Source organism: Callorhinus ursinus, unplaced genomic scaffold, assembly GCF_003265705.2.
Source record: "Callorhinus ursinus isolate GAN/ISIS: 27379988/994484 unplaced genomic scaffold, GSC_fseal_2.0 scaffold19, whole genome shotgun sequence".
In the NCBI taxonomy this organism is placed as follows: Eukaryota; Metazoa; Chordata; class Mammalia; order Carnivora; family Otariidae; genus Callorhinus; species Callorhinus ursinus.
This window is the reverse complement of record NW_027397081.1, coordinates 33223315-33238801: the sequence shown is the minus strand read 5'-3', so window position 1 is coordinate 33238801 and position 15487 is coordinate 33223315. Positions and strand designations below refer to the sequence as shown.

General features: G+C 36.2%; 1 protein-coding gene across 1 annotated transcript in view; it reads left to right on the top strand.

Moving 5' to 3' along the window:
- Nucleotides 1-15487, top strand: part of CNTN5 (contactin 5) — a 1102248-nt gene that overhangs the window by 507891 nt on the left and 578870 nt on the right. The window lies entirely within an intron of this gene.

The window sequence follows — 15487 nt, the reverse complement described above, 5'->3', positions numbered from 1 at the left end:
ACCAGACAAAGGAATATTATTCAGCACTAAAAAGAAATGAGTGATTAAGCTATGAAAAGACATAGAGGAACCTTAAATGTATATTACAAAGTGAAAGAAGCCAATCTGAAAAGACACATATTGTATGATTCCAACTATTTAACATTCTGGGGGAAATAAATGATGGAGACAGTAAAAAGATTATTGTCAATGATGGGGGTTGATGAAGAGCTGAATAAGCAGGGCACAGAGGAATTTTAGGACCATTAAAATACTTGGAGTATCAAAATGATGGATATAAGTCATTAAAAATTTGTTTAAACCCACAAAATGTACAACACCAAGAGTGGACCCTAATGTAAATGGGATTTTGGGTGATCATGATGTGTCAAATTATGTTTCTTTAGTTAAAAAAATATATATATACCATTCTGGCTAATGATGTTGCTAATAGGGGAAGATATGCATGTGTGAGAGTGAAGGGTTTATGATAAATTTCTACCTTCCTCTAAGTTGTGTTGTGAATCTAAAACTGCTCTTAAAAAACATAAAGTCTTGGGGAGCCTGGCTGGCTCAGTCAGAAGATCATGTGACTCTTGATCTTGGAACTTGAGTTCTAGCCCCACATTGGGTGTAGAGATTACTAAAAAAATAAGTAAGTAAATAAATAAAAAAAGTCTTTTCTTTAAAATTCCTATTATATGGGGCGCCTGGGTGGCTCAGTTGGTTAAGCGACTGCCTTCGGCTCAGGTCATGATCCTGGAGTCCCGGGATCGAGTCCCGCATCGGGCTCCCTGCTCAGCGAGGAGTCTGCTTCTCCCTCTGACCCTCTTCCCTCTCGTGCTCTCTGTCTCTCATTCTCTCTCTCTCAAATAAATAAATAAAATCTTTAAAAAAAGAAAATAAAATAAAATTCCTATTATATTAACTTCAGTGCCACAGTCATTAGGCAGAGATGTGTTGGGATTTCTGTTCTTTAGGCATAATTATTTTATGGAACTACAACAAAATAGAATGTACTGAGTGGTCAGAACTACAGGATACTCTTATATTTGGTAAACTTCTACTCCTTTGTTCTTTTGTCCCAAGTATAAATTAACATAACTCACAATGATAAATAAAATACAACTAGAAAATCTGAATTCACACACATGAAAATGATGAAAACAACAAAATTTGTAACATAAAATGGAGCCCGGCTTAAGACTAATTCAATGTATCTACTGTAAGTGCAAACATACCGCTGTAAGCTAGTCCCCATTTTGGGTAATTAACAGTCAAGGAAAAATAAACCCTGGTCAGTTACATATTTTCCAGTGTTTCAAAGATTAAAATGAAATAGTTATTCAGTAGAAGCATCGCTATTTCTGACACTAGGATCAGACAAATTTTGGGGGAGTTTCCTCATTAAGAATTTGTTATTTGGTGTAATGACCGGTGACCTGAACATTATTCTTATTGTGTACATAACAATGAGTTTTATCAGCTTTAATAAAGGTAGATGAAACCTAATCATCAACCACAAAATGAGAAGTAATTATCTAAAACTGTGCTTCTTAGTCTTTAATATGCATACAATCACTTAGCAACCATGTTAAAATAGATACCCTTTCAATAGACCGGGATTAAGGCCAGATAATCTGCATTTATAAAAAGCTCCCAGGTGATTTGATGCTGCTGGTTGGTGAAACATGCTTTGAATAGCAAGTCTCCAGGCTAGGATTGTTTCAATATAATTTAAGTCTTTCACTGCTCTAGCTTAATCCATATTTAGAGTATCAGGAAGAATGGAGAGTTTGAGTATTTCCCAAGTAATCCTCCATAGCTATTGTTTTCTCATCCCAGAATTTGATAGATCTTGGGTAGATGTGACTTTGAGTTTGCTCTCTAAATACCCTCACATATGGCTTTTGTCAGGTAATTCCCTTTAGCCTTAATAGAGAATAAAGTCGGGGTTGACATGCTCTTGTGAAAAATGAGAAAACTAACAAAACCTGAATAGAAAACCATCCCACCTCTACTCAGAGTTAAGCTCAGAAGTACCCCAAGATAAAGTTAAGATTTTTCTGAAAAGTGTAAAAATCTAGTTTGCAGAGAAATTTGGGAAAGCAATTTTACTCTTGTATATAAAACCTGGAGAACAAGGAACTATAAAAGTATGTTCATTGCATTATACGTTTAATAGCAAAAAATTGGAGATAACTCAGATATTCATCAGAAGGGAAATGGATACACAAATTGTAATTTTTCATATTTTAAAAAATTAAAATGGTTAAAGTGAATATATTTAAGAAACAAAATGGATATACCTCAAAAGATAATGTTTAGTGAACAAGAAAGTTATAGAATACTACATATAATTTATCATATATTTAAAAAGATCAAAAATCAAAATAATATATACTATTTATGGATATGGATATGTGGTACAATTTTAAAAACATGAATGTGAGGCATCAAGTTGACTATAATGCTTATCTGTCAGGACAAAGGGAGAATGAGAGCAAAGAAATGGCACCAGGAGAGGGAAGGTAGATGACCTCAACTTTGTGATATTTTATTTCTCAAAAAAAAAAAAAAAAAAAACCTGAAACCAATATGATGAAGCTTGTCCTAGGTAAAATTTAAAATGGTTCACAATGATTCTCACCTCCTGGTATTTACAGTGCAATCCTTTCTCTTCAACTGTGGGCCAAAGCTTGTAATCTGCTCCTGGAAAATAGATTATGGCAAAAGTAATGAAATAGGACTTCCAACATTAGGTTATGTAAAGCTCTGTCTTCCATCTAACTTCCATTCCAAAGAAGAATGCATAATCAGGATCTGAATAAACAAAGTTCAAAGGACTATAGTGATTAGCTGCCTAGAGAAGAATACCAACATGTTGAGATGATCACAAGATAACACAGATAATTAAAATAGATGAATCTGCTTGGAGGAGCAAGATGGTAGAGGAGTAGGAGACCTAAATTTTTTCTGGTCCAAGGAATTCAGCTAGATAGGGATCCAACCATTCTGAACACCTACAAACTAAACAGGAGATCAAAGAAAAGAATAGCAGCAACTCTCTGAACAGAAAAGCGACCACTTTCTGGAAGGTTAGATGTGCGGAGAAGTGAATCTGAGGTGATATTCGGGAAGATAGACCGCGGGGGAGGGGGCCTCCATCAGCTGGCTACCGGCAAGTAATAGAGCATCAGAGCACAAAATCGGAAATTTTAGAAGTCGGCTCCACTAAAGGATGTCGCTATAGTGGCTAAGTTGGGCGTGCAACACTCATTGGGACAGTGTGGTCTCAGGACCCTTTGGGTCACAGGAAGATTGGGGTGTCTGAGTGCGGCAGAGCTCCCAGGTATCAGAGCAGGGAAGCCAGCTGCAGAGACAGAGCCAAGGAGTGGGCTCTCAGCTCAGGGTTGCCACAGACTGTGATCCGCATTGCAGTCGGGCCACTACTCTTCCATCAGGGACCCAACAAGCAGCAGATCTGGGAAGACTCACCTTCCTCCCCGGGGAGGAGCAGGACGGGAGCACACTGCAGGAATCTACTGGTTTGGAGACTCCACACAGGGTCGTGTGCCAGAGATAGAAACGCTCGGTCACTGGCTGGGTGAGCATGAAGTGCGGCTGGAGACCGGGGAGACGGTAGTGATTGACTGCTTTTCTCTGGGGGCAAATGGAGGAGTGGGGCCCCAAATTGTCGGCTTCCCCGGGGCAGAGATTGGGAGGCTGCCATTTTCACTCTCCTCCTCCAAAGCTGTAAGGAAAGCTGGTAGGGAACAAAAGCTCTTGAGAGCAAACCCAAGCTGCTTATTTAGCCCCGCCCCCAGCAAGGTCAGGGCAATTCCACCTCCCAGAAAGACATGTGGGGACCATGGCAACAGGTCCCTCCCACAGAAGATCAGGAAGAACAGCCCGCCAAGACCAAGTTTACCGATCAATGAGAACGGCAGAACTACAGTGCTAGAGGAGTATAGCATATAGAAATCATGGCTTTTTCCCATGACTCTTTAGTCTTTCAAAGTTAATTTTTTTAATTTTTTTTCTGAATTTTTCTTTTTCCCTTTTTCAGCCAACATCTTATCAATACCTTTTTTACAAAATCTTTTTTATTCTTAATTTTTAGTCATATTCTATCCCTTCATAGCAGTTAACCTTATTTTTGGCATATATATAGAAGATGTTCTCTCTTTAAAATTTTGAAATACAGTCTCTTCTAACAGATCAAAATATACACTAAATCTCTAGTGTATGGCTTTGTTCTAGTCTCCTGCCTAATCACATTCTCCCACCTTGTTTTTTTTAATTCCTCTTCTTACTTTTTTTCAAACAACTTCTTATCAATTCCTTTTATAAAATCTTTTATAAACTTCATCCTTACAGTCATATTCCATCCCTTCATTGCATTTACCCTTATTTTTGTACATATATAAGCTTTCCTTTCTTTAAAATTTTGGGAGGCACTTTCTTCTAATAAACCAAAGTACATCCAAAATTTAGTGTGTGGCACTGAACTATGCACCAGCCTGATTATATTTGATCATATTCTGTTTTTTGTTTTTTGTTTTTAATCTTTTTATTTTTTTTTTCTTTTTTCTTTCTTTCCCTTTCGTTTTCCCCAGTTTCAGGTCTCTTCTGATTGGTTTACTGTATATTTTCCTGGGGTCATTGTTACCCTGTTAGCATTTTGTTCTCTCATTCAACTATTCTCCTCTGGACAAAATGACAAGACAAAAAAACCCACCTCAACAAAAAGAACAAGAGGCAGTACTGACTGCCAGGGACCTAATCAATGCAGACCTTAGTAAGATGTCAGAACTAAAGTTCAGAATGACGATTTTAAAGATACTAGCTGTGCTTGAGAAAAGCATGGAAGTTAGTAGAGAAACCCTTTCTGCAGAAATAAAAGAGCTAAAATAAAAGAACTAACCAAGTGAAATCAAAAAGGTTATTAATGAGCTGAAGTAAAAAATGGAGGCTCTAACTGCTAGGGTAAATGAGGCAGAAGAGAGAATTAGTGATATAGAAGACCAAATGATAGAAAACAAAGAAGCTGAGAAAAAGAGAGATAAACAACTACTGGATAATGACAGCAGAATTCAAGAGATAAGTGATACCATAAGATGAAACAATATTAGAATAATTGGGATCCCAGAAGAAGAAGAAAGAGAGAGAGGCAGAAGGTATATTGGAGCAAATTGTACCAAAGATCTTCCCTAATTTGGGAAGAAAGGAGGCATCAAAAACCAGGAGGCACAGAACCCCCCTCAAAATCCATAAAAATAGGTCAACAACCCAATATCAAATAGGAAGATTTATGAGTCTCAGAGACAAAGAGAAAATCCTGAAAGCAGCTCGGGACAAAAGGTCTGTAACCTACAATGGTAGAAGCATTAGCCTGGCAACAGACCTATCCATGGAGACCTGGCAGGCCAGAAAGGATTTGGCATGATATATTCAAAGCACTGAATGAAAAAATATGCAGCCAAGAATACTATATCCAGCTAGGCTGTCATTGAAAATAGAAGGAGAGATAAAAAGCTTACAGGACAAACAAAAACTAAAGGAATTTGCAAACATGAAACCAGCTGTACAAGAAATATTGAAAGAGGTCCTCTAAGCAAAGAGAGAGCCTAAAAGTAACATAGACCAGAAAGGAACACGGACAATATATAGTAACAGTCAACTTACAGGTAATACAATGGCACTGAATGCATACCTTTCAACACTTACCCTGAATGTAAATGTGCTAAATGCCCCAATCAAAAGACACAGGCTATCAGATTGGATAAAAACACAAGGCCCATCAATATGCTGTCTATAAGAGACTCATTTTGGACCCAAAGACACCCCCAGATTGAAAGTGAGGGGGTGAAAAACCATTTACCATGCTAATGGACACCAAAAGAAAACTGGGGTGGCAATCTTTATATCAGACAAATTAGATTTTAAAACAAAGACTGTAATAAGAGATGAGAAAAATGGACACTATATCCTACTTAAAGGGTCTATCCAACAAGAAGAGCTAACAATTTAAATATCTATGTCCCTAACATGGGAGAAGCCAATTATATAAGCCAATTAATAACAAAAGCAAAGAAACACATCGAAAATAATACAATACTGGTGGGGGACTTTAATACCCACCACACTGAAATGGACAAAGCATCTAAGCAAAAGATCAACAAGGAAATAAAGACTTTAAATGAAACACTGGACCAAATGGACTTCACAGATATATTCAAACATTCCATCTCAAAGCAACAGAATACACATTCTTCTCTAGTGCCCATGGAACATTCTCCAGAATTGATCATATCCTAAGTCACAAATCAGGCCTCAACCAGTACCAAAAGATTGGGATCATTCCCTACATATTTTCAGACCACAGTGCTTTGAAACTAGAACTCAATCACAAAAGGAAAGTCGGAAAGAACTCAAATATATGGAGGCTAAAGAGCATCCTACTAAAGAATGAATGAGTCAACAAGGAAATTAAGCAGAATTAAAAAAATTCATGGAGGGCGCCTGGGTGGCTCAGTTGGTTAAGCGACTGCCTTCGGCTCGGGTCATGATCCTGGAGTCCCGGGATCAAGGCCCGCATTGAGCTCCCTGCTCAGCGGGGAGTCTGCTTCTCCCTCTGACCCACTTCCCTCCCGTGATCTCTATCTCTCATTCTCTCTCTCTCTCAAATAAATAAATAAAATCTTTAAAACAAAACTCATGGAAACCAATGAAAAAGAAAACACAACTGTTCAAAATCTTTGGGATTCAGCAAAAGCAGTCCTAAGAGGAATGTATACAGCAATACAAACCTTTCTCAAGAAACAAGAAAGGTCAAATATACAACCTCACCCTACACCTAAAGGAGCTGGAGAAAGAACAGCAAATAAAGCCTAAACCCAGCAGGAGAAGAGAAATAATAAAGATCAGAGCAGAAATCAATGAAATAGAAACCAAAAGAACAGTAGAACAGATCAACAAAACTAGGAGCTGGTTCTTTGAAAGAATTAACAAGATTGATAAACCCCTGGCCAAACTTATCAAAAAGAAAAGAGAAATGACACAAATAAATAAAAACATGAATGAAAGAGGAGAGATCACAACCAACACCAAAGAAATACAAACAATTATAAGAACATATTATGAGCAACTATATGCCAGCAAAAGAGATAACCTGGAAGAAATGGATGCATTCCTAGAGATGTATCAACTACCAAAACTGAACCAGGAAGAAATAGAAAACCTGAACAGACCTAGAAACACTAAGGAAATTGAAACAGTCATCAAAAATCTCCCAAGAAACAAAAGCCCAGGGCCAGATGGCTTCCCAGGGGAATTCTACCAAACATTTAAAGAAGAATTAATACCTATTCTCCTGAAACTGTTGCAAAAAATAGAAATGGAAGGAGAACTTCCAAACTTGTTTTATGAGGCCACCATTACCTTGATCCCCAAACCAGAAAAAGACCCCATCAAAAAGGAGAATTACAGACCAACATCCCTGATGAACATGGATGCAAAAATTCTCACCAAAATCCTTGGCCAATAGGATCGAACCCTACATTAAAAGGATTATTCACCACGACCAAGTGGGATTTATCCCTAGGTTGCAAGATTGGTTCAACATCCGCAAATCAATCAATGTGATACAATACATTAATAAAAGAAAGAACAAGATCCATATGATCCTCTCAGTAGATGCAGAAAAGGCATTTGACAAAGTACAACATCCTTTCTTGATCAAAACTCTTCAGAGTAGAGGAATAGAGGGTACATACCTCAATATCATAAAAGCCATCTATGAAAAACACACAGCGAATATCATTCTCAATGGAGGAAAACTGAGAGCTTTCCTGCTAAGGTCAGGAACACGGCAGGGATGTCCACTATCACCACTGCTCTTCAACATAATATTAGAAGTCCTAGCCACAGCAATCAGACAACAAAAAGAAACAAAAGGCATCCAAATCAGCAAAGAAGAAGTCAAACTCTCACTCTTTGCAGATGATATGATACTTTATGTGGAAAACCCAAAAGACTCCACCCCAAAACTGCTAGAACTCATACAGGAATTCAGTAAAATGGCAGGATATAAAATCAATGCACAGAAATCAGTGGCATTCCTATACACCAACGAGACAGAAGAAAGAGAAATTAAAGAGTCGATCCCATATACAATTGCACCCAAAACCATAAGATACCTAGGAATAAATCTAGCCAAAGAAGCAAATAATCTGTACTCAGAAAACTATAAAATACTCATGAAAGAAATTGAGAAAGACACAAAGAAATAGAAAAACGTTCCATGCTTCTAGATTGTAAGAATATATATTGTGAAGATGTCAATGCTACCTAGAACAATCTACACATTTAATGCAATCCCTATCAAAATACCATGCACTTTTTTCAAAGAAATGGAACAAATAATCCTCAAATTTGTATGGAACCAGAAAGACCCCAAATAGCCAGAGGAATGTTGAAAAAGAAAAGCAAAGCTGTTGGCATCACAGTTCGAGACTTCAAGCTCTATTACAAAGCTGTCATCACGGCAGTATGGTACTGGCACAAAAACAGACACATAGATCAATGGAACAGAATAGAGAGCCCAGAAATGCACCCTCAACTTTATGGTCAACTAATCTTTGACAAAGCAGGACAGAATGTCCATTGGAAAAAAGACAGTCTCTTCAACAAATGGTGTTGGGAAAATTGGACAGCCACATGCAGAAGAATGAAACTGGACCATTTCCTTACACTGCACACAAAAATAGACTCCAAATGGTTGAAAGACCTAAATGTGAGACAGGAGTCCATCAAAATCCTAAAGGAGAACACAGGCAGCAACCTCTTCGACCTCAGCTGCAGCAACTTCTGCCTAGATACATTGCCAAAGGCAAGGGATGCAAGGGCAAAAATGAGGTATCGGGAACTCAACAAGATAAAAAGCTTTTGCACAGCAAAAGAAACAGTCCACAAAACCAAAAGACAACCGACAGAATGGGAGAAGACATTTGCAAATGACATATCAGATTAAGGACTAGTATCCAAAATCTATAAAGAACTTCTTAAACTCAACACTCAAAGTACAAATAATGCAATCAAGAAATGGGCAGAAGACATGAACAGACATTTCTGCAAAGAAGACATCGAATGGCCAACAGACAAATGAAAAAGTGCTCAACATCACTCGACATCAGGGAAATCCAAATGAAAACCTCAATGAGATACCACCTCACACCAGTCAGAAAGGCAAAAATTAACAGGTCAGGAAATGACAGATTTTGGCAGGGATGTGGAGAAAGGGGAACCCTCCTACATTGTTGGTGGGAATGCAAGCTGGTGCAGCCACTCTGGAAAACAGTATGGAGGTTCATCAAACAGTTGAAAATAGAGCTATCATATGACCCAGCATTTGCAATACTGGGTATTTACCCCAAAGATATAAATGTAGGGTTCCGAAGAGGTATGTGCACCCCAATGTTTACAGCAGCATTTTCCACAATAGCCAAACTAGGGAAAGAGTCAAGATGTCCATTGACAGATGAATGGATAAAGATGTCAAATATATACACAATGGGATATTATGCAGCCATCAAAAGGCATGAAATCTTGCCATTTGCCATGACATGGATGGAACTGGAGGGTATTATGCTGAGCAAAATAAGTCAATCAGAGAAAGACATGTATCATATGACCTCACTGATATTAGGAATTCTTAATCTCAGGAAACAAACTGAGAGTTGCTGGAGTGGTGGGGGGTGGGAGGGATGGGGTGGCTGGGTGATAGACATTGGGGAGGGTATGTGCTATGGTGAGTGCTGTGAATTGTGCAAGACTGTTGAATTACACCCTGTGCCTCTGAAACAAATAATACATTATATGTTTAAAAAAAAGAAGAAGATTGCAGGAAGGAGAAAATGAAAGGGGAGAAATCGGAGGGGGAGACGAACGATGAGAGACTATGGACTCTGAGAAACAAACTGAGGGTTCTAGAAGGGAGGCGGCGGGGGAATGGGTTAGCCTGGTGTTGAGTATTAAAGAGGTCACGTACTGAATGGAGAATGGGGTGTTATACACGAACAATGAACCATGGAACACTACATCAAAAACTGATGATGTAATGTATGGTGATTAACGTAACATAATAAAATAAAATAAAAATAAATAAAATAATAAAATAGGTGAATCTTAGGGACACAAACTTAAAATTATGATATTGTGAGAAGAATGTAGAAAATGTAGAAGTATTTTGAGGACATCAACAAAATTAACAAAGGTTATATTTTTATTATCTCACAGTTTCTATGAGACAGTAATCCATTGTGGCTTAATTGGGTCTTGTGTCTTTCACAAAGTGGGACTGTAGTCTCATCCCAACACTCAAATGGTATGGATCCACTTGTAAACACACTTGTATGTTGTTGGTATAATTGAGTTCCTGAGAATTGTTGGCCTGAATGCTTTAATTATTCATGGACTGTTGGCCAAAGGCCATTCTCAGTGATACTCTTCCATACAGTAGCTCACAACATGGTAACCAACTTCCAACAGCAGGAGCAAGCCGACCAAGAAGACTTCAAGAAGAGTAGAATAGTCAGACACTAAGACTTGATTCAGGTGAGGAAGTGGAGACAGTTAATGAATAAATTTTGAGCTAAACTCATGAAGCAAAAAAGAGAAATGGAGCAGGGAAATGTTGTTCGTTGGAGTCAAGTAAAGTCCTCAGAATTATTTTGCTTTCAACTTGATATTATTATTTTAGGTAATGATTATCATCACTTCAAATTTCATGTGCAAATGTTCCACCCAACAAAAAGCATTATCTAGTTTTAAAAGAAACTGTATTGTTAATAATTAAAGTAGTTGTTTGAATATGAGTGTCATTTAATTGATTTAAAAAATTGACTAAAGTTTAAATTGGAAATTCTCATGGTAATATAGGTTAATTGAAAACCCTTATGAGTCAGTGCCTCAAACACCTGCAGAATATGCACTGTTTTTGGATTTGATATGGACAAGGATTATTAACTACTGCTAACACAACATCTGTTTCTCCCTTTATAAATGAACAGCCAATAAATTGGTCCTTGACTTCATTTCCTTGTGTTGTTGTGGTTTTTAGTAGGAGTAAACTTAAGTGTAGAGACCATTTCATTCTTCTATTTGTGATTAGATGGTTAGTTTAAAATATTTTATCTCTCTTGAACAGAGAGGCAGTCTGGATTAGGAGTAATGCTGACAAGAAACTTTAGACTTACTAGGGAAGTCCACTCCTGAGATTCAGAGACTACAAATGCTACATCAGGTGGAAAAATGGTGTTTCTTACAAGCAGTTGAAGTGGATTAATTTTTACTAAGATTAAGCATATAATTTTGGATGTTTTAAATTTCTTCAATGATATAAACAACCTGTAATTTACATAACACTCTGAGTCTACCCAGCCTTTGGAGTTTCTACCACTAGCTTCTGATATGTGAAAGATTCCTGCAATTTACCAACTTTACTACCTCATATCCTCAGTACCTTTGGCTGAATTTCATTGTTGACATGGCTTATTTCCAGATTTGATTTGGCACATGGGCAATGGCATCATAACTCAAAGTATCTCTGTGTTGACAATTTTCTGTTGTTTCTTCAAAACAACCTTTGCTGATAAATTGTTTTGGAGAACCAGATGCAAAATTTAAATGATCTTTTATAAGAATAAGAATTCCCTCTGGAACGGGAAAACATATTTCAGTTGGATGATATACTCCTGTATAAAATCAGATCACTCCAGTTTCTCTCAGCTTAAAAATAGATAAATACATCCTAATAAAACCTTAGAATTTAATGAGCACTCATTGAAACTTTATGACCTTACTCTTTATTGTATTGTTAATTTTTAGAGCTGTTGTTATTGTTTTGCATTAATATGCTATTCTCTCCAACTTAATTATATGTCATTTGAGCAAAGACCATCTTATATACTCTTCTTTATCCACTCTCAGCAGTAAAAGCAGTGCCAACTTACTAAGAACTTAACAAATGTTGTTGAATAAAGAGACAGATGAGGAAATTAAAATCTGAATTTAGGATGAATTTATATATCATGATAGAATATTTGCCTGAATATTGTTTATCTAAACTTTGTATTCTGGTTTACAAATAAAGAGGTAGAAAAAACAATGTATACCCTCTGTTGACATGGTGGCCTAGTGATTTGGCATCATTTAAAGTTTATATGGGGTTGGTACATTTTGATCATTCTCATCAGTGATAGCATCTCCGAATCATCTGACCTTTCTTATATAGCTACATTAGAAAATGACAAAAAATCTATTAGACTCTATATTATGTGCATAATGCCACTTACCCATGAAACATTCATCACAATGCTTTTTAATAAATAATGATGTAATGTATGGTGATTAACATAACAATAAAAATTATTAAAAAAAAAAAGAAAACCATACCCTCAGAAAGGCTAATGTTAAAGAACATTTCTAGTCAGAGAATCATTCATGAAAAAAATAAATAAATAAAAATAAATAAATAAAAATAAATAATGCTCTCCAATTCTTAGGAATCCTTGAAAGTTTGTAATGACAGTTTACACTTGTTTAACTTTTATAAAGAAACAATTTTAAACTGAAAAGAAATTTATGGTTAAATGAAGGTTTGGATATTTTCTTTAAGGATTCATTTTAGATGCTCATATGGTATGAAAAGTTTTTTCTCACATTGTAACTGTGAATGTCATCATAAAATGCAATTTCTAATAAAACAATTCAAAACTTCTGGAAATTATCATATAAGATATATTAATGATCATTTAAAGTGCATTTTTTGTAATTGTGCTTGACATGATAGGCTGATATTTCTTCTATATTATATTACTGATACACTTAGGTCACATTACATGAATAACTAGACAAGGCCCTAAATTAGAGCTAACTAGCAGGTAGGGAGGGTTGGGGTCTGGCATTGGACCTAATCTTTGAGAAAAATGGACACAGAAGCAATTGTTTAAAAGAAGATTTCAATCTAAAGGGCAAGTTTAGAATCTAGGGAGACATTATAATGTTTCCATATGATTGTATCAGCAGAACATAGGTTCTCTTAATGGAGCCTTCATATTCTAATTTTAATGGAAATTTCTGTAAACTAAGAAAGTTAATATTGATGTGCTAATCAATTCAAGTATAGGAAAATCTTGAGTAAAGTATATGTATTCTAGAGCATAATCCAGTAAAAAGCTGTCTTCATCTAGGACATAAACTTACTTTTTATTTCAATATAAACTTTATTTTAAGATAATTCCAACAATAAAACAGCCATTTGTAAAGACTTCATGCATTACTGGAAGTGATCAAGCTAAGAATGGATAAATATCCAGAGATTTTTAGAAAGAATGCTTGAAATGAATGGAAATTTATTCTGATTCTAAAAGTGTATGGCTCCAGGATAACATTCCAATGAAACTTAAATTAAGCATTTTTTCTTTTTCCAAGAATCATTATTTATAAATGATACTTTTATCTTAATTTTTCCTGGAAATTTCAGTTCTCATAGTTATTGTTTTTCTTAAATAAATTTTCTCATAAGTAACAGAGGAAGAGAAAAAACAATATATTAATTATCTATTCCTGTGTAAAATATATCTTAAAACTTAGCAACTTAAAACACCTTTTCATTTTCTCACAGAAACTGTTGGTCTGGAATCTGGGAGTGGCTTAGCTGGGTAGTTCTGTCATAAGGTCTCTCATGAGATTTCAATCAAGCTGTTATTGTAGCTGCATTCTCATTTGAAATCTTGACTGAGGGAATATCCACTTAAAAATTCACGGTTGTTAGTAGGCCTCAGTTTCATGTTGGCGGTTGGTCAAACAAGAGATTTCAGTTCCTCAAATGTGGGTTTCACCATAACCTGAGAAAGTATCTTTAGGGACAACTGTCTTCCCCCTAAGGGAATGACTAACAATAACAGTGCTAAGAATAGTTTAAACAACAAATATGTGAAATCAAATGAAATATGATGACAGAATATGTTAAGAAGTAACTTTTAGAATTCAGGAAACAAAGGAGGGGAAAATAAAACCATTAAGGAATTGAAAACTTCATGAGTGGTAATGTAGAGGCAACTGAAAAGATAAGAATATAGCTATCATATTTGTAAAAGTTAAACAAATGAGAAAATAATAAAGATATAAAAACTGTTATAGAGATGATAGAGAAGACTTAAAAAAAAATACTGAAGATACGCCTAATTGGTATGAGGAGAACTGAGCAAATAAAGAAGAAATTTTCCTGAAAAAGAAAGTCTTGGGTTACCTGGGTGGCTCATTAAGCACCTAACTCTTGATTTCAGCTCAGGTCATGATCTCGGGGTTGTGAGAACAAACCCTGTGAAGCGCTTTACACACAGCAGGGAGTCTGCTTGAGATTCTCTCTCTCCCTTTCCCTCAGCCCTTCTCCCTGCTCTCTCTCTAAAATAAATAAATAAATCTAAAAAACAAACAAACAAACAAAAAGTCTTGAAATCACAAGTTATACAAAATGTTTAACACCAAGACTTATCCAGAAAGGTCTTGAAATTCAGAACGAGGAAAGCTCCTTACAGACATCCAGATATAAAATCCAGTTATTTAGAAGATAGCAGGAGGGGAAGAATGAAGGGGGGGAAATCGGAGGGGGAGACGAACCATGAGAGACTATGGACTCTGAAAAACAAACTGAGGGTTCTAGAGGGGAGGCGGATGGGGAGATGGGTTAACCTGGTGATGGGTATTAAGGAGGGCACGTTCTGCATGGAGCACTGAGTGTTAAATGCAAACAATGAATCATGGAACACTACATCAAAAACTAATGATGTAATGTATGGTGATTAACAGAACAAAATAATAAATAAATACAATAAAAATCCAGTCATTTAAGAGTGAGGAGTGAGGGAAGGCAGGCTGGACCCATTACCATGGATAATGTTAAATGTGATCAGAGAACAGAAAAATATCTATAGGCTTTAATGGAATTAATACTGAACACCTAATTTGATACCCAGCCAAGTTGACTTTCAGCTGTAAAGACAACAAACAGATATTCTGAACCATGAAGCAAAACAGAAAATGTAGAGAGTAAACTTAGGGAAGTGAGAGAAGGTATGTTAATTTCATCATTCTTTGTAGGAGATAATCAACAGATCACTTTTAAATTGAAACAATTCTCTTCTGAGGAAGGACTTTCTGGAGGTGTGAATCTGATATTTCACAGACAACAACCACTAGCATTATAGGTTTAGCCAACTACAGATATGTGGTAGTCTGTTCATAAAAAAGGCTGATTTTAAGAAAAAAATCACTCAAAAACATTACTCCTATGAGAAATTTACATTGTGTGTGATGGCATCTGCCTGTTACACAAATATCTCAAAGATTTCTACCTTGTTAAATAAAGATTTTGATTTACTGGTTATCAAGATCTTTGTGATGATTATCATATATGAAGTCCATCTTCACAAGTTACAGATTC